Source organism: Gorilla gorilla, chromosome 13, assembly GCF_029281585.2.
Source record: "Gorilla gorilla gorilla isolate KB3781 chromosome 13, NHGRI_mGorGor1-v2.1_pri, whole genome shotgun sequence".
In the NCBI taxonomy this organism is placed as follows: Eukaryota; Metazoa; Chordata; class Mammalia; order Primates; family Hominidae; genus Gorilla; species Gorilla gorilla.
The window spans coordinates 82,124,608-82,141,887 of NC_073237.2; the positions used below are offsets into that span (position 1 = coordinate 82,124,608).

The 17,280-nt window shown below is 40.4% G+C and overlaps 2 pseudogenes; both read left to right on the forward strand.

Moving 5' to 3' along the window:
* The first annotated feature begins 14,616 nt into the window (after nucleotides 1-14,616).
* Nucleotides 14,617-15,348, forward strand: LOC101142423 (ribosomal L1 domain-containing protein 1-like; annotated as a pseudogene).
* A 101-nt stretch (nucleotides 15,349-15,449) lies between these two features.
* LOC129523532 (ribosomal L1 domain-containing protein 1-like) lies at nucleotides 15,450-16,331 on the forward strand (annotated as a pseudogene).
* Nucleotides 16,332-17,280: the final 949 nt, after the last annotated feature.

The following is a 17,280-nucleotide window of genomic DNA, read 5'->3' on the forward strand; positions in this document are numbered from 1 at the left end:
CCTGCATCCTGAGCAGTTAAATCAGAGTCTCTGGAGGTGGGCTCTCTAGGTGATTCTAATCTACAGCCAAGGTTGAGAACCACTGCTTATGTAGAAACAAAGCCTTTGAAAGCAGAAACAATTACATTGGGTGATTAAACGTAATTTCCAGGCCGGGCGCGGTGGCTCACGCCTGTAATCCCAGCACTTTGGGAGGCCGAAGCAGGTGGATCACAAGGTCAGGAGATCGAGACCATCCTGGCTAACACGGTGAAACCCTGCTCTACTAAAAATATAAAAAATTAGCCAGGTGTGGTGGCACGTGCCTGTAGTCCCAGGTACTCAGGAGGCTGAGGCAGGAGAATCACTTGAACCCAGGAGGTGGAGGTTGCAGTGAACCGAGATCGCACCACTGCACTTCAGCCTGGGTGACAGAGTGAGACTCCGTCTCAAAAAAAAAAAAAAAGAAAACAAAAACACACACGCACACACACACAAAACATAATTTCTGCCAGTTTCCCCTCTTGATTATGGATCTATTCGGTTCATGTGGTGCATGCCTCTTTTTTTTTTTTTAATGATATCAAGTCTCGCTCTGTCACCCAGGCTGGAGTGCCAGGGTGCGATCACGGCTCACTGCAGCCTCAACCTCCTGGGCTCAAGTGATGCTCCCATCTCAGTTTCACGAGTAGTCAGGACTACATATTTGTGCCACCATGCCCCAAATAATTTTTGTATTTTTTGTAGAGACAGGGTTTTGCCATGTTGCCCAGACTGGTCTCGAACTCCTGTGCTCAAGCAATCTGCTTGCCTCGACCTCCTAAAGTGCTGAGATTACAGGTGTGAGCCACTTTGCCTGATCTTGTGCATGGCTTTTAAAAGCAGGCAACCCAGTGCCATTCCAATTTGCATTTGGTGCACAGGAATAGGCTGTATAGTTAGCAGTGTTTCCAGGAGTTGTCCAGAATACATATTTTGCTTTCTTTTTGTGTTTTTCTGTTTTCTTTTGTCTGCTAAGTTTTGTGGCTGAATTTTCGAATTGTGCTTTCCACCTCTTTCTTTGGGGAACTCTTTATACCTCTGTCTGACACAGTACATTTTGTCCCATTATCCACTTGCTGTTGTGGACATCAGTGAGTGCGCCCACAGCCTCAGGTAGGTGACTATTTATTTATTTATATTATTATTATTGTTTTTTGAGACAGGGTCTCGCTCTGTTGCCCAGGCTGGAGTGTAGTGGCACAATCTCAGCTCACTGCAACCTCCACTTCCCAGGTTCAAGCGATTCTCATGGCTCAGCCTCCTAAGTAACTGGGATTACAGGCACCTGCCACTATGCCTGGCAAATTTTTGTATTTTTAGTAGAGGTGGGGTTTTGCCATGTTAGCCAGGCTGGTCTCGAACTCCTGACCTCAAGTGATCTGCCCACCCTGCCCTGCCAATGTGCTAGGATTACAGGCATGAGCCACTGCGTCTGGCCAAGGGATTCTTTAAAATTCCATCAGCAGCTATAATCTCTCGCTTCCCCTTTCCCATACAATCAGCTCCAAGTGCTAAGATTTAGGCATCTATTATGTGCCAGACATTGTTAAAATAAATTCTTTATATTTCAAGCTTTCTATATATGATCTTATTTCATCTTTCCAATTATGCTAAAAAATGGGTGCTATTATTGTCTTCCCCATATTATTACCTTTCCCTAAATGGAAGAAACTGAAATTCTTTCCATTTAAATCACACCTCAAAATAAGGAAAGAGACTCCGTGGTTCCTGGTTATAAATGACAGAAACTGACCCTTGCTGATGTAAGAAGGGAGCACATTTATTAAAAATGTCTTGGGTTTGGATGTAAATGTCTTCTTGGTGTCAAAATTCTATTGATTTTATAGCTCATCTTTATCCTATTTGAGTTTTCTAGTAAATTTAAAGTTGACAAAAGACAAAAATTCTTTACATTTTTGCTTCTACAAGACTATGAACCTGTTAAAAACCAATTATGTCCCTTTTTTCTAAGCAGCTAATGTAGGGTCTTGAATATGTTGTGTACTGATTAAATGTGTGACTCGTTGAGGTATAGGTGGATTCTGCCTTCTAGCATAGGGCTGAGGTGTGGTCTGAAGCAAGCCATTGCCTAGGAGCTTGTTAGAAGTGTAAAGTCACGGGCCTCACCCTGGACCTGCTGAATCAGGATCTGGGGAAGGAGCAGGACATATTAACAAGCCATTCAGGTGATTCTGATGCACTCTCGGGTTTGAAAAGCTCTGCTTTCACGGCTCCTAGTCCAGTAGACTCATGGAAAAATTAATTTATAAACAAATATTCACTAATCTAAAAGCCATAGTAATAAGTAATGCCTCTTTACTAAAATGTAAGAGGTATGAGTTCACCTTAAAACTGTGATGTCTTTCTCATCTTCTCCTGCCCTAAGCTGCTTCATTCCTTCCTTTTTCATTTGTGTGCTGTTCAGAAATCAAGGTAGAAGTCAAGTGATGTTTGCCGTTTTGTGTGACACACTGAGTCACACCTGATCCACACTGATCAGGATAGGAAATTGTTTTTTCCATCTAATGACTTGAAAGAGAAGGGAGCATCAGTTTGAGTGAATGTGTGTCAGCCTAGAAAGATAGATAGAGCATCTATCTCTCTGTATCTATCTATCATCTATCTGTCTGTCTGTCTGTCTATCTATCTACCTATCTATCTATTGATCGAACTCACTCATTACCATGAAGATGGCACCAAGCCATTTCATGAGGGACTTGCCTCCATGACCCAGACACCTCCCACCAGGCTCCACTTCTAACATTGGGGATTACATTTCAACATGAAATTTTGAGGGGACAAACCTCCAAACCGTATCAGCCAGCTTTCTCTAGAGAAGTGATTCTCAACTTTGGCTTCACATCAGAATCACCTGGTGGGTTTCTAAAAACTTTCATTACCCTGTGCTCTGGAGGTTCAGGTGGAGCCAGGAGAAATGTGGATCTTCCCAAGTTGCCCATTCTTTGACACTTACCCACTTTGAAATCAACATATGACTGGTTAGCTGCAACTTATGAGATACCATTGCTAGCAGCTCTTTGGGCCTTGTGGGTGGCCACAAATCCCTCCAATGATACCAGGTTGGCCATCAAATATGCTGCCCTCCAGACCTTCTGCTTCTGGGACTATTCTAGGAGTTTGAGTTCTAACCAAGAATGTTTCTTGCCTCTCTGAGCTGGAATCCCAAGCCCTCTGAGAGCTTAATTTTTTAAAAAAAATGTTGTATTGCAGCTTCAGTTAAATGATTTTTGGTAAATTTACAAAGTTGTAAAGCTATCACTACCCCAGAAACATCCCTCATGACCCCTTACAATCACTCCTCATTCACACTCCTGACCATGCTCAAATTCTGTTTTTTTTTTTTTTTTGGAGACAGGGTCTTTCCCTGTTGCCCAGGCTGGAGTTCAGTGGCACGATCATGGCTCACCGCTGCCTCAACATTTTGGGCTCAAGCAATCCTCCCCACTCAGCTTCCCAAAGTGCTGGGACTATAGGCATAAGCCACCGCACCTGGTCAAATTCTTTTTTAAAAAAGCTATATTGAGATATAACTCACATACCATATAATTCATCTATTGAAGGTGTACAATTCAAGGGCTGGTAGTATTTTCAGAGTTATGGGCCCATCATGACAATCTATTTTAGAACATTTTCATTACCTCAAAAAGAAACCCTGTACCCCTTAGCCATCACTCCCAACCTTCTAACTCCCCTAGCCCTAGGCAACCACTGATCTACTTTTTGTCTCTAGAGGTTCGCCTTCTCTAGATATTTTACATCAATGCAATCATATAATGATGTGGTCTTTTGTGACTGGCTTCTCCTTTGAACATCAGAGTGTCAAGGTTCATCATCCATGTTATAGCATGTATCAATACTTCATTTCTCTTTATTGCTGAATAGTATTCCATTGTATGAATATATCACATTTTATTTATCCATTCATCAATTGATGGACATTGGGTTGTTTTCACTTTTTGGCTCTTAGGAATAAAGGGACTGTAACCTACTCTTGTAACAAGTAGCAGAGAGCCAATCACAGAAACTGAGTTTCAGCCAATCACAGGCAGCCAACTGTTTAAACCACGTTCCAATAAGGCAAATGCAGAGCTGTAACCAATCCACCTTTTTCCTTACCTCACTTCTGTTTTCCATATATCATTTCTTTTTCTGTGCATAAATGTCATGTGACTATGTGGCAGCCCCAGAGCCTGATTTGTTAATTGTTCTTTGCTCAATTAAACTCTAAGTTTAATTTGTCTAAAGTTTTTCTTTTAACAGGACATTCATGTACACATTGTGTGGAAATAAGTTTTTATTTCTCTCAGGTATATACCTAGGAGTAGAATAGATGGGTTATAGGGTAACATATGTTTAGCTTTCTTTTCTTTTCTTTTCTTTTTTCTTGAGACAGGGTCTCACTTTGTTGCCCAGGCTGGAGTACAGTGGTGGGATCACAGCCTTGCAGCCTTGAATTCCTGGACTCAAGTGATCCTACTGCTTCAGCCTCTTTAATAGTTAAGACTACAGACGTGCACCACCATGCCTGGTTAATTTTTAAAAATGTTTTTGTAGAGACTGGGTCTCACTTTGTTGCTCTGACTGGTCTTGAACTCCTGGCTTCAAGTGATCCACTTGCCTTGGCCTTCCAAGATGGTGGGATTACAGGTGTGAGCCAGTGTGTCTGGCCTGTTTTAGCCTTTTGAGGAACTGCTATTCTTTTCAAAGCAGCTGTGCCATCTTACATTCCTATCAGCAATGTATGCGGGTTCCAATTTCTTCACGTCCTTATCAACAATTGTTATTATGGATCTCTTTTATGGTGTGAAGTGGTGTCTCATTTGTATTTTCCTGATGGCTAATGCTGAGTATCTTTTCATGTGTACACTGGCCATTTGTAGTTCTTATTTGGAGAATAGCCTATTCAGATTTTTTGCTTATTTTTAGATTGGGTTACCTGTCTATTTATTATTGAGTTGTAATAGTTCTTTATATGTCCTATATACAAGTCTTGTATCAGATATATGACTTGCAAAAATTATCTTCCATTCCTTGGGTTGTCTTTGGACTTTCTTTAAAGCTTCTACCACTCTTGTGATACTCTGCTTCATGCTGGCTCATGTTATAGTGAGTTGTTAACATGTACCACTCTTCTTTGAAATCAGAAGCTAATTGAGGTGCACATCTTTGTTTTTGTATACCACCAGAAACCTAGATTGCTTTCTGCACGTGAATAGTGCATTTGGGATTTGAGGCCTGCATGCCAGATCCTATTGTATGAACTATTTCGAGTGTTACTAAAGCCAGACATTTTGTTTTCCACATCAAGACAACCCAGCTGCCTTGTATCTGGATGAAATAAATGGGCGAACACAATTGATTCTATCCATTAACAATTGTTCCCTTTACCGAGAAAAAAAATAGCATTGCCACGTGAGTCACCATTTCATAAATAAGCTGTATTCCAAAAATTCACTTGTATGGCAGTTATTTGTAGTGCTGAACATATGAACATATTTTCACCTAGTACCAATGTGATAACAATGGCTCAGTTTACGATTCTAGGACTCAAAGCCAACTGCATTTCTGAAGAAGCTTGCTGTAAGCGTGTACATCATAGGCCAAAAGAGCCCTTCATGATCTGGTCTGGCCTGAGAATGAAAGCATAACTCATCATGTGATATCCATGGGGAAGTGTGTTAGGGCATTGAGCAGCTGCATAAACATGTGTCTTCTGTCTGTGTACGTGTGTTGTAGACCCAGTGACTTCTGGTCAGCAAGCCTGAAGTTAAAAGAGGATTTGGGAATATAAGGAGCATTTCTTTTCTTTTCTTTTCTTTTCTTTTCTTTTTTCGAGACGGAGTTTCACTCTTGTTGCCCAGGCTGGAGTGCGATGGCACGATCTCGGCTCACCGCAACCTTAGCCTCCCAGATTCAAGTGGTTCTCCTGCCTCAGCCTCCCTAGTAGCTGGGATTACAGGCATGTGCCACCAGGCCCAGCTAATTTTGTATTTTTAGTAGAGACGGGGTTTCTCCATGTTGGTCAGGCTGGTCTCAAACTCCCAACCTCAGGTAATCCGCCTGCCTCGGCCTCCCAGTGTGCTGGGATTATAGGCGTGAGCCACTGCGCCCAGCTATAAGGAGCATTTCTAACAAACCCTAGTGGAGACCAGTTATTCCTAGGAATGGGATGTGTGAATTTAAGTCAGGGGTCCTACCCAAATACCAATCTCAAAGAAAAGTGAATGTTTGAATATTATGCCCTATCAAAATGATGGCCATGAAGATTATGCTGTTACATAGGCACATGTTTATAAGCAGAAGAATGTAGGATCTCAGATGTTAAACAGAACCCCCTCAACATACACACTCAACAAAGGAAAGCAACAAAATAAAAACAAAAGTCCTGGCAGAGGAAAAAAAATAACTGAAAACAAACCAAAATCCTAACAATAATTTTGTTCATGTGGATTTACTTTTTTCTGCTTTTCTTTCTTCTGAATTACCTCCAATTTGCTTAGATTTATTTTAATAGTAAAATCCTGGACAATTTCTCTGCCTCTGTTTAATTTCTACAAGATCAGGGGTCTTGTTTGTCCTCTATACAGAGATTATCACCACTGCACAGAAGAGTACTTGGTACAAAAAAGGCGCTTAATAAATATTTGTTGAGTTAGATAAGTAATCAATAAAGAAAGCATCACAGTGGAAAAATAAGTAGAGTCTGGAATGCAGTTATGGACTTCAGAGTAAAAGAGGTAATATTGTTCTATATTTTTCTCATATGGAGAAAAGTCGAGCACCATGTAAAGATTCAAGGAATCATTTTTCGAGGTCTATGTTGCGGAGAAAGTTTCTGAAACATAAATGTAGTTGGCCATCAGCAGAACAAAGACTATGTGCAGAAGTAAATGTTCCAGACCAAAATCCTAAGAAATAGGCATTTAATATCTTCTCCAGTCTTCTTTAATTTCCAGAAAGTTTGCACTGCAAATGTTTTGCAGATGTCTTCTAAGTTGTCTCTGTTTTCATTGTAATATGTGCATAGAAGGGTATGTCTTGATTAACTTAGATTCTAGTAGAATCTAGAAGTTATGATGTTTCTTGGGATTCTTTAGTATAACTCCAGGTATTCCAACACTCATGTGCTGCTATTATAATTTCCGTTAATTCCAAACTTCATGTATTGCCATATCTGTTGCAATCCTACTTCTTGAACATCCCTAAGGAGGAAAAGGCTGAGAAGCACTGGAAATGTTATTAATCATAGTTTGTAACAGAGGATCTATTTTCTCTCTTAACACTTCTCAAAATATTTTATCTGGATTATTTTCAAATTATTTTGGCAATGATTTGATAGGAAAGATTGTTACAGTAGGTTTCATTTTGGATCCTTTTTTAGCTACTCCTTCCAGTTTTGAATGAGTCATATTCTTAGTCTTAACTTCACATAATATATTCCCACTTAATAATAACAATTAATATAAATCTCATTTGTTGTCAAATATATTTTAAGAATAACTGGCACAGAAGGATGGAAATATACCATTCTATAAATAACAAAATTATCTTCATAACTTTCTACTTTTTTTTAACGTTGACAAAGTTCTCCAAAGATTTAAGATGTGTAGAGATTGCACAGATTAGGGTGGCATTTCATATTTCCTTTCTAAAAGGTAAACATGATTTTTATAGCTTCTAAAAAAGCATGTCTAAAGGATAAAGAGAGAAATTTAAAAGATTATGTCTCATGCAAGCATCTATACCTTTGTTTCCATTTATTTTAGAATAAAAGTGGTTTTACATTTAATCTCAGGGCTGACAATCATCAGACACAATATAAATCTTCAAGTATCTGAAAGGCTGCTCTTCAGGCAACCTGAAATGGTTTTGTCTTCGAGTACCTGTAAAGTACTGACTCTGAAGCAGGAGCGCCTTAATAGTTTTATAAACTCAATCAATAGAATGAATTTTTTCTTTTCTCCCTTTCTTTCTCTCTCCTTCCTTCCTGCCTTTCTTTCTCTCCCTTCCCTTCCCCTCCCCTCCCCTCCCCTCTCTCCCTCCCTCCTTCCCTCCCTTCCTTCCTTCCCTCCTTCTTGGTCTTGTTCTGTAACACAGGCTGCAGTGCAATGGCAAAATCATAGCTCACTGTAACCTCAAACTCTTGGGCTCAAGGAATCCTCTGGAAAGCATTTTCAAAGAGATGGTTGTAGGTCTTCTCCTCAAAGATGTTTAAAAATGGGATCAGGCTGGGCTCAGTTGCTCATGCTTGTAATCCCAGCACTTTGGGAGGCCGAGGTGGGCAGATCACATGAGGTTGGGAGTTCGAGACCAGCCTGACCAACATGGAGAAATCCTGTCTCTACTAAAAATACAAAACTAGCCAGGCTTGGTAGCACATGCCTGTAATCCCAGCTATTTGGGAGGCTGAGGCAGGAGAGTCGCTTGAACCGGGGAGGTGGAGGTTGCGGTGAGCCAAGATCGCACCATTGCTCTCCAGCCTGGGCAATAAGAATGAAACTCCATCTCAAAAAAAAAAAAAAAAAAGAGGGAGGCGGATCAAGTTCGGCGTACTGGCGTGTGCCTGTAGTCCTAGCTACTGGGGAAGCTGAGGCAGGAGGACGGCTTGAGCTCAGGGTTTGAGACTGCGGTGAGCTATGACCACACCTGTGAATAGCCACTGTACTCCAGCTCAGGTGACAGAGTGAGACCCTCACTCTGTCTCTAAAAAAAAAAAAAAAAAAAAAAAAAAAAAAAAAAAAAAAAATTACAGTTAAAAATTAAAAAAAAATTAAAAACAGGATCAGCAGCCATGAATATGACAAAAGTAAAGTACTTGAATTTAACTTTCAGTACCAAGATAAATAGCCTCTAGATGATATGGTCAAGTGGAATTGAATAACTGAGATATCAGAAAATTGAAAATTATTACTTTATGTAATTTTATATAGGTTCATCAAATTCTCTGATTCTCGAACTTTAAGCAATGCAAAGTCTGTTTCACAAATGAGGACACTGGGATTTATCATATTCAGGACACTTGCTCAAGATCCTAAGCCAGTTAAATATGGAGAACTGAACAAAGGTATTAATCTCTATAAAAGACACAAGGACAAAATGAATGGGTGAAGAAAAACCAAATCTTTGAAAGTACGAGACAGATGGAGGGGGACAATGACTTAGCCATTCAGGAAGGTTGACTCATGAACCATTGGTGGGAAATCTGGGAAGCCACCTGTTTTGTACCACAGAACTGCCCAGAAGACTCAGGAACTGATGGAGCCAGGTACCCCCAGAGGGAGAGTTTAGGGTGAAGTTGAAACAAGAGAGTGTATTTAAGAAGCACTAGGACCTGACATCTCCCTGATTCCATATTGCTTATGACTGCCCCTCCTCAATGTCTGTAAACGACTGGCAAGAGTGAAGAGAAAATCTCTGGCAAGGAGAGGCTAGTGAGGGCTGGAGAGGAGACAGCAGAACAGATGAGAGTTGGGGTACCTTATGAAAAAGGGAATTAAGTGAAAAAAATAATAATGGATGTTGAGATTCTCCACTCCCCGCCTCCACCCCCCACCACTTCCCAACCTTCTTCCTCCTCTCCAAATGGCTGGCAGCTTGCATATTTTTAGGGCAGGGCTAAGTGGCACAGCTCCTGAGGAGTCTTTCATACACATGGTTATGTGAATGATGTCCCCTGGAGTCATGCAGTGTCTAGTTTGCACTGTCATACGTAAAGGTCCCAGAGCAGAGGCACCTATTCTGAGAAACTGAACCAGCCCAAGACACAAAACCCAACGGTAGTGATGTCAGAGATCCACCGACTAAGTGGTCCAGCTGGCTCTCCCAGCAGTAAAGCGAACATTTGACAAGCCCCTATCATGAGCACAGAGCCTTAGATCCACTCTTTGGAACCCCATTAACTTCTAGCCAAGAATCGCCAGACTGAAGAAATCTCTATATGAAAGACAGAGACTGAAATAATTAGGAAAAAGAAAAAACTTAGAGGAAATAAAGTAAGCAGGAAGAAGACAAAATTATCATTAATATATGAGAGATGAGAAGCTAATGCATATGTGGAAGACAAGCAGTATTGTATTACAGTAAGAAACATTCAGAGAACAAAAAAGAGCTCTTGGAAACTAAAAATGTGATAGTAAAAATGAAAACTCAATAGAAAGGTTAGAGAATAAAGTTGAAAAAGTCTCCTGGTAAATAAAGCAAAAACATCTAAATTAGAGAAAATGTTTTAAAAATTAAAGGATCGGTTAGGGAAATCTGACATTTGAATAGTAAGATTTCTAGAAGTTGAGGACAGAGAAAAAAGATGAGATGACATCAAACACAACTTAAGGAAATTCCCTGGAACTGAAAGATGCATGTTTTCACACTCAAAGGGTCCACTGTGTGCCTAACAAAATAAATGAAAATAGACTCATACTTTAGTATATCATCATGAAATTTCAGTGCTTTAGGATGTTAACTGATTATTAGCCAATAAAATTCAAAATGCATTAATATATTGATGACCCCTCAAAATTTTAAATACTTTGAAATAGTTGGCCGGGCACGGCGGCTCATGCCTGTAATCCCAGCACTTTGGGAGTCCGAGGTGGGCAGATCACAAGGTCAGGAGATCGAGACCATCCTGGCTAACACGGTGAAACCCCGTCTCTACTAAAAAATACAGAAAAAATTAGCCAGGCGTGGTGGTGGGCGCCTGTAGGCCCAGCTACTCTGGAGGCTGAGGCAGGAGAATGGCGTGAACTCGGGAGGCGGAGCTTGCAGTGAGCCGAGATCGCGCCACTGCACTTCAGCCTGAGCGAGAGAGCGAGACTCTGTCTCAAAAAAAAAAAAAAAAAAAAACTTTGAAATAATCATTGGATCAAGGGGGAGCTTGAGAGAGAGATGAAATCAATAAGTCAGTGGAAATAGGAATATTTTATATTCAAAGCCTTTAGGAGGAAACTATTGTCTCAAATGTCCACATTATTAAATACAAATGATTAAAAATTGAAGGAACAAACTACTCTTATGAAATTAGGAGAGGACTATGGAAACAGCCTGATAAGGTATTAGTAAAGATAAAATAAGACATTAATAAATTAGAAAACATACAAGAAGGATTAAGAAATAAAAACCTAATTTTTAAGAAAAACACAAATGGGAAAAATCTTTTGAGTTAAATAAGCTTCGTACAAGCCTAATGGTGGGGAGCACGGGGTTGGGGAATGAAACTGACAAGATCAGAAATCAAAAGGAGAAATAACCACAGATATGAGAGAGATTTAAAAAAATCTTGAGTGGGAGAAAAATATTTGTGTCTGAGTGGTCTAGAATAATTTTCACTAGTGTGAAAGATATAATCCATTTTGAAGTTAAAAATAGAATGGGAAACATATATAGTGAGAATTTTTTTAAATAAATAAAAGCAGATATATGTATGGAAAATAAACAGTATGAACAAAAGTCATTTCTAGGCATGAAATTATGGGTGATCCTGATAGTTTTGCTGATATGCATGGGTAACTTTTCTGTTGAAACATATATTGGTTTTATAGCAATATATATAGCTATAAAATATATATTATATTAATATATTATATATAATAAAATTATAATAAGCGCTAAAAGAGAATTTAAGTCACTGAACAGTAACTGTTCGATGTAACATTGAAGGAAAGATGACTTTAAATTCCCCAATTTACTTTGCAGTTTCCACACCAACATGTTTGATTTTGCAGCAACATACCTGTTGCAATGCTTCATGTTACTCATATTTCTGGGACAATGGTAATACAGCAGAGTAATGATTATCTTCTCCTTCAATGAGATAAAGCCAATAGAAACCGAAATTTGATTATTATTTTCTCTTTTAGAAAACTTTTTTCTTTTTTTGAGACAGGGTCTTGCTTTGTGGCCCAGGCTGGGGTGTGATCATAGCTCACTGCTGCCTAGAATTCCTGGGCTCAAGGATCCTCTTGCCTCAGCCTCCTGAGTAGCTGGGACTATAGGCCACACCACCATGCCCAGCTAACTTTTAAAATTTGTAGAGACAGGATCTCACTAGGTTGCTCAGGCTGGTCTTGAATTCCTGGGCTCAGTCAATCCCCCCACCTCAGCCTCCCAAAGTGCTGGGATTATAGATGTGAGCTACTGTGCCCAGTTTAGAAAACTCTTATTATGAAAACATTAAATAAGTACAAAAGTAGAAAGAGTAGTAAAATGAACTCTTATATTCATCACCATCTTCCACAATTGTCAACAAATCTTATTCCCTCTATCCATTCATCCCCAGCCCCACTGAATGATTCTGAGGCAAATATCAACCATCATATATTTTCACTCATAAGTATTCCAGTATGGCTCTCCGAAAGACACACATTTTTTAAAAAGGTTACTACAATGTCATTATCCCACCTGAAAATTTTAATGTATTTTTCTTTTTTTTTTTTTTTTTTTTGAGATGGAGTCTCACTCTGTCACCCAGGCTGGAGTGCAGTGGTGCGATCTTGGCTCACTGCAACCTCTGCCCTCCGAGTTCAAGCGATGTCCTGCCTCAGCCTCCTGAGTAGCTGGGATTACAGGTGCCTGCCACCGCTCCCGGCTAATTTTTTGTATTTTTAGTAGAGATGGGGTTTCACCATCTTGGCCAGGCTGGTCTTGAACTCTTGACCTCATGATCCACCCACCTCGGCTTCCCAAAGTGTTGGGATTACAGGCGTGAGCCACTGTGCCTGGCCAATTTTAATTTCTTAATATCATCAAATATCCGGTCAGTGTTCACATTTATTCAATGGCTTCAAATTGTTTACAGTTTATTTCAAATAGGACCTAAAGTTTATCTAATTCATAAGTCTTTTCAATATTTATTCTTTCTACTTTTAAATTTATATTTATTTATTTATTTATTTATTTATGAGGCAGGGTTTCACTGTCGCCTAGGCTGGAGTGCAGTGGTGCAATCTCAGCTCACTGCAGCCTTGACCTCCTGTGCTCAGGTGATCCTCTGGCCTCAGCCTCCCAAGTAGCAGGGACTACAGGCACATGCCACCACGCCTGGATAATTATTTTTGTGGGGTTTTTTTTTGTTTGTTTGTTTTTTGTAGAGACAGGGTTTTCCCAGGTTGCCCAGGCTGGTCTCGAACTCCTGGGCTCAAGCAATCCTCCCCGCCTCAGCCTCCCAAAGTGCTGGGATTACAGGCGTGAGCCAACTGCACCCAGCCTAAGTTTATTAATTTTACATTATATCTGCAATTGGTTGATATTTGTCTTATGTTCATTTCCCTTTTGATAGAAACTTAAGAGTTTCAATATCTATGCATTAGACAATTCATTGATGAAATGTAAAAAAATCTATAAACGTAGTAGTTATTTTTTTAGTAAAAAATTCACATATTGATAGACGCCAGGAAACTGCTTGAAAATTACTAATGTAAAAGTGATTTGAATAGGAATTTTAAAAGGAAAACATATATTAAATATTATGTTATGTATGTATATTATTAGGATAATAATTGGGAGTTAACGTCTCTCTCAGATTCAGTGAACCACACTCTTCTGGTTTTTCTTCTGCTGTTTACTCTGAGCCCTTTATTAGGTCCTCTTACTCTACCTGACCTCTAAATGTTCGGGTTCCTCAGTAGGCCATTTGAAGCTCACTTCTTTTGCATCTTCTTTTTTTATGAAATCACTGTAATACCCCTAGTTGTAAATGATGTCTTTATTGGCAAAATGGACCAAAAACAGTTTCACATAGCAAATACCAAAACAAAGTAAAAAGGGCAAATGACACACTGGCTTACAAAAATTGCAGCTTCAATCAAGAGTTAATATATAGAGCTTCTTAAAAACAGAAAAGAAAATAATCAGCCAGGTGTGGTGGCTCACGCCTGTAATCCCAGCACTTTGGGAGGCCGAGGCAGGCAGATCACGAGGTCAGGAGATCGAGACCATCCTGGCTAACACGGTGAAAACCCGTATCTACTAAAAATACAAAAAAATTAGCTGGGCATGGTGGCAGGCGCCTGTAGTCCCAGCTATTCGGGAGGCTGAGGCAGGAGAATGGCGTGAACCCGGCAGGTGGAGCTGGCAGTGAGCCGAGATCGTGCCACTGCACACCAGCCTGGGCGACACAGCGAGACTCCATCTCAAAAAAAACAAACAAAAAAACCCCAAAAAAGTAGCCAGGTGTGGTAGTGCGTGCCTGTAATCCCAGCTACTTGGGAGGCTGAGGCAGAAGAATCGCTTGAACCTGGGAGGCGGAGGTTGCAGTGAGCCAAGATCGCACCACTGCACTCCAGCCTGGGCAACAAGAGCGAAACTCTGTCTCCATAATAATAATAATAATAATAATAATAATAATAATAATCAATGATCCTATAGAAAAATGGGTTAGAGACAGGCACAGACTGATCATAGAAAAAGATGCAAATAGTCATTAAAAAGATAGATTCTCCACCCCACTCATGATAAAAGAATGCAAATTAGAGCTATACTGAACATTTTTATCACTTAACAGCTTGGCAAAATTCCAAAAGTTTGACCGTATACTTTATTGATAAAGGCTATGGGAAAGCAAGCACTCTCATACACAGCTTGTGGAAATAAAAATCAAATTCTAGGCGCATCTTTATGAGATGAAAACAAAATCAACTTCAGCCGTGACTGCAACCTCTACCTCGATTCCAGAGTCCCCAAAAGCACTGAAGCAGCTGGACAAAGAGCAGGTTGAAAAGGCAGTGGACACTCTGTTGACACATTGCAAGTCCAGGAAAAATGATCATGGATTGCTTTTGAACAAGAATGAAAATGTATTTTTAACGGTGGTATTATGGAAAATTCCAAGTAAAGAACTGAGGGTCAGATTGGCCTTGCCTCATGGTATTCAATCACATTTAGAAGAAATCTGTTTATTTACCAAGGATGAACTCAATTCAACTCCTGAAAAGACAGAACAGTTCTATAGAAAGCTTTTGAACAAGCATGGAATTAAAACCGTGTCTCAGATTATTCCCCTCCAAAACTTTAAAAAAGGAATATAAAGCCTATGAAGCCAAGCTCCACCTTCTGAGCAGTTTTGACTTCTTCCTTACTGATGCCAGAATTAGGTGGCTCTTACCTTCACACATTAAGAGACATTTCTATCAAACAAAGAAAGTTCCAGTATCAGGCTGAGGAGGGCAGATCACGAGGTCAGGAGATGGAGATCATCCTGGCTAACACAACGAAACCCCGTCTCTACTAAAAATACAAAAAAATTAGCCGGACATGGTGGTGGGCACCTGTATTCCCAGCTACTCAGGAGGCTGAGGCAGGAGAATCGCTTGAACCCGGGAGGCAGAGGTTGCAGTGAGTCAAGATCGCGCCTCTGCACTCCAGTCTGGAGACAGAGCGAGATTCCGTCTCAAAAAAAAAAAAAAAAAAAAAAAAAAAGAAAGTTTCAGTATCTGTAAACCTTCTGTCCAGGAATTTATCAAGAGAGATCAATGAATGTATAGGTGGAACCGTCTAAGTATTTCTAAAAGTGGTTCTTGCAGTGCTATACACATCGGTCACACTGGGATGCAGATTGAGTACATCGTTGAAAACATTGTTGCTGTCACAAAAGGACTTTCAGAAAAATTGCCAGAGAAGTGGGAGAGCGTGAAACTTCTGTTTGTGAAAACTGAGAAATCGGTTGCCCTTCCTATTTTTTCCTTGTTTGTCAAAAATTGGGATGAAGCCACCAGAAAATTTATGCTTAATAAGTAGAAAAAAGCAGCAAGGAGAAAACGAAGGGAAGAAAATCTTGAAAAACAAAAGGAGAGGAATAAAAACAAAAAGAAAAGGCAACAGGCTAGCAAGCCTGCATCAATCCTAAGTAAAGATGACGTGGCACCTAAAAGTGGTGGCACTGCAGTGAAGAAACCATAATTAAAGAAGAAACAGACTCCAGAGCATGAGAATAAAAAATGCGGCAGAGGAAAAGCCCAAGATAAAGTGACAAATGAATCAAAAGATGAAATTCCACAACTGGTAACCATAGGAAAAACTCCAGCTCTTGAAAATATACAGATTGAAAAACGTGCTATAGGCCGAGGCGGGCGGATCACCTGAGGTCGGGAGTTTGAGATCAGCCTGACCAACATGGAGAAACCCGATCTCTACTAAAAATACAATATTAGCCGGGGGTGGTGGCGCATGCCTGTAATCTCATCTACTCGGGATGCTGAGTCAGGAGAATCACTTGAACCCAGGAGGCGGAGGTTGCCGTGAGCGGAGATCGCGTCATTGTACTCCAGCCTGGGCAACAAGAGCAAGACTCTGTCTCAAAAACAAAAAACAAAAAACAAAAACAAAAAGAAAACAAGAAGAAAACGTGCTATAGAAAGAAGTCTCCAGAAAAGAGTCCTGATCCCAACACACCTTGTGGGAAGAAGAGGAAGGCCTTCCCAGCCTCTGAGACCCCAAAGGCTGCAGAGTCTGAGATCCCGTGGAAAGACCCAGGGAAGAAGCCAAAAATTAATGAGTCAGTGAAGGAAAAAAAATACTTCACTGGGGAAAAAAGCCTGAGACAGGTACAAAAAAGCCAGAGGCCAAGTTTTTTACTACTCTTCGTAAATCTGTGAGAAAAGCTTCCCATAGCCCCCCAAAACGACCCCAAAAACCCAAAGTACCCCAGTCGACCTAAAGTCAGTGATTCAACTGGAAGGAAACATTAGAACTACCTGATGAGCTTTTTAGAAATACTAGGGTCCTGGCCCGGTGTGGGGGCTCACGCCTGTAATCCCAGCACTTTGGGAGGCGGAGGCAGGCGGATCACGAGGTCAGGAGATGGAGACCATCCTGGCTAGCACGGTGAAACACCGTCTCTACAAAAAAATACAAAGAAATTGGCCTGGCGTGGTGGCGGGCGCCTGTAGTCCCAGCTACTCGGGAGGCTGAGGCAGGAGAATGGCGTGAACCTGGGAGGCGGAGCTTGCTGTGAGCGGAGATCCTGCCACTGCACTCCAGCCTGGGCAACAGAGCAAGACTCCGTCTCAAAAAAAAAAAAAAAAAAAAAAAAAAAAAAAAAAAAAAAAAAGATTTCTTAAAGCCTCCATAGGTCCATAGGTAATTCTGACATATGATGTGTTATTTTAATAGAGGTTTATTTGAAATTACATATTCTGCATTATTTAATTCTCTGTTACATAAGTGTTGTTATTAAACAATAAGACTAGTAGTTAACAGTACTAATGCGGGAGAAGGAAAGGAAGACTTATTTGGGGAAAATTCAGA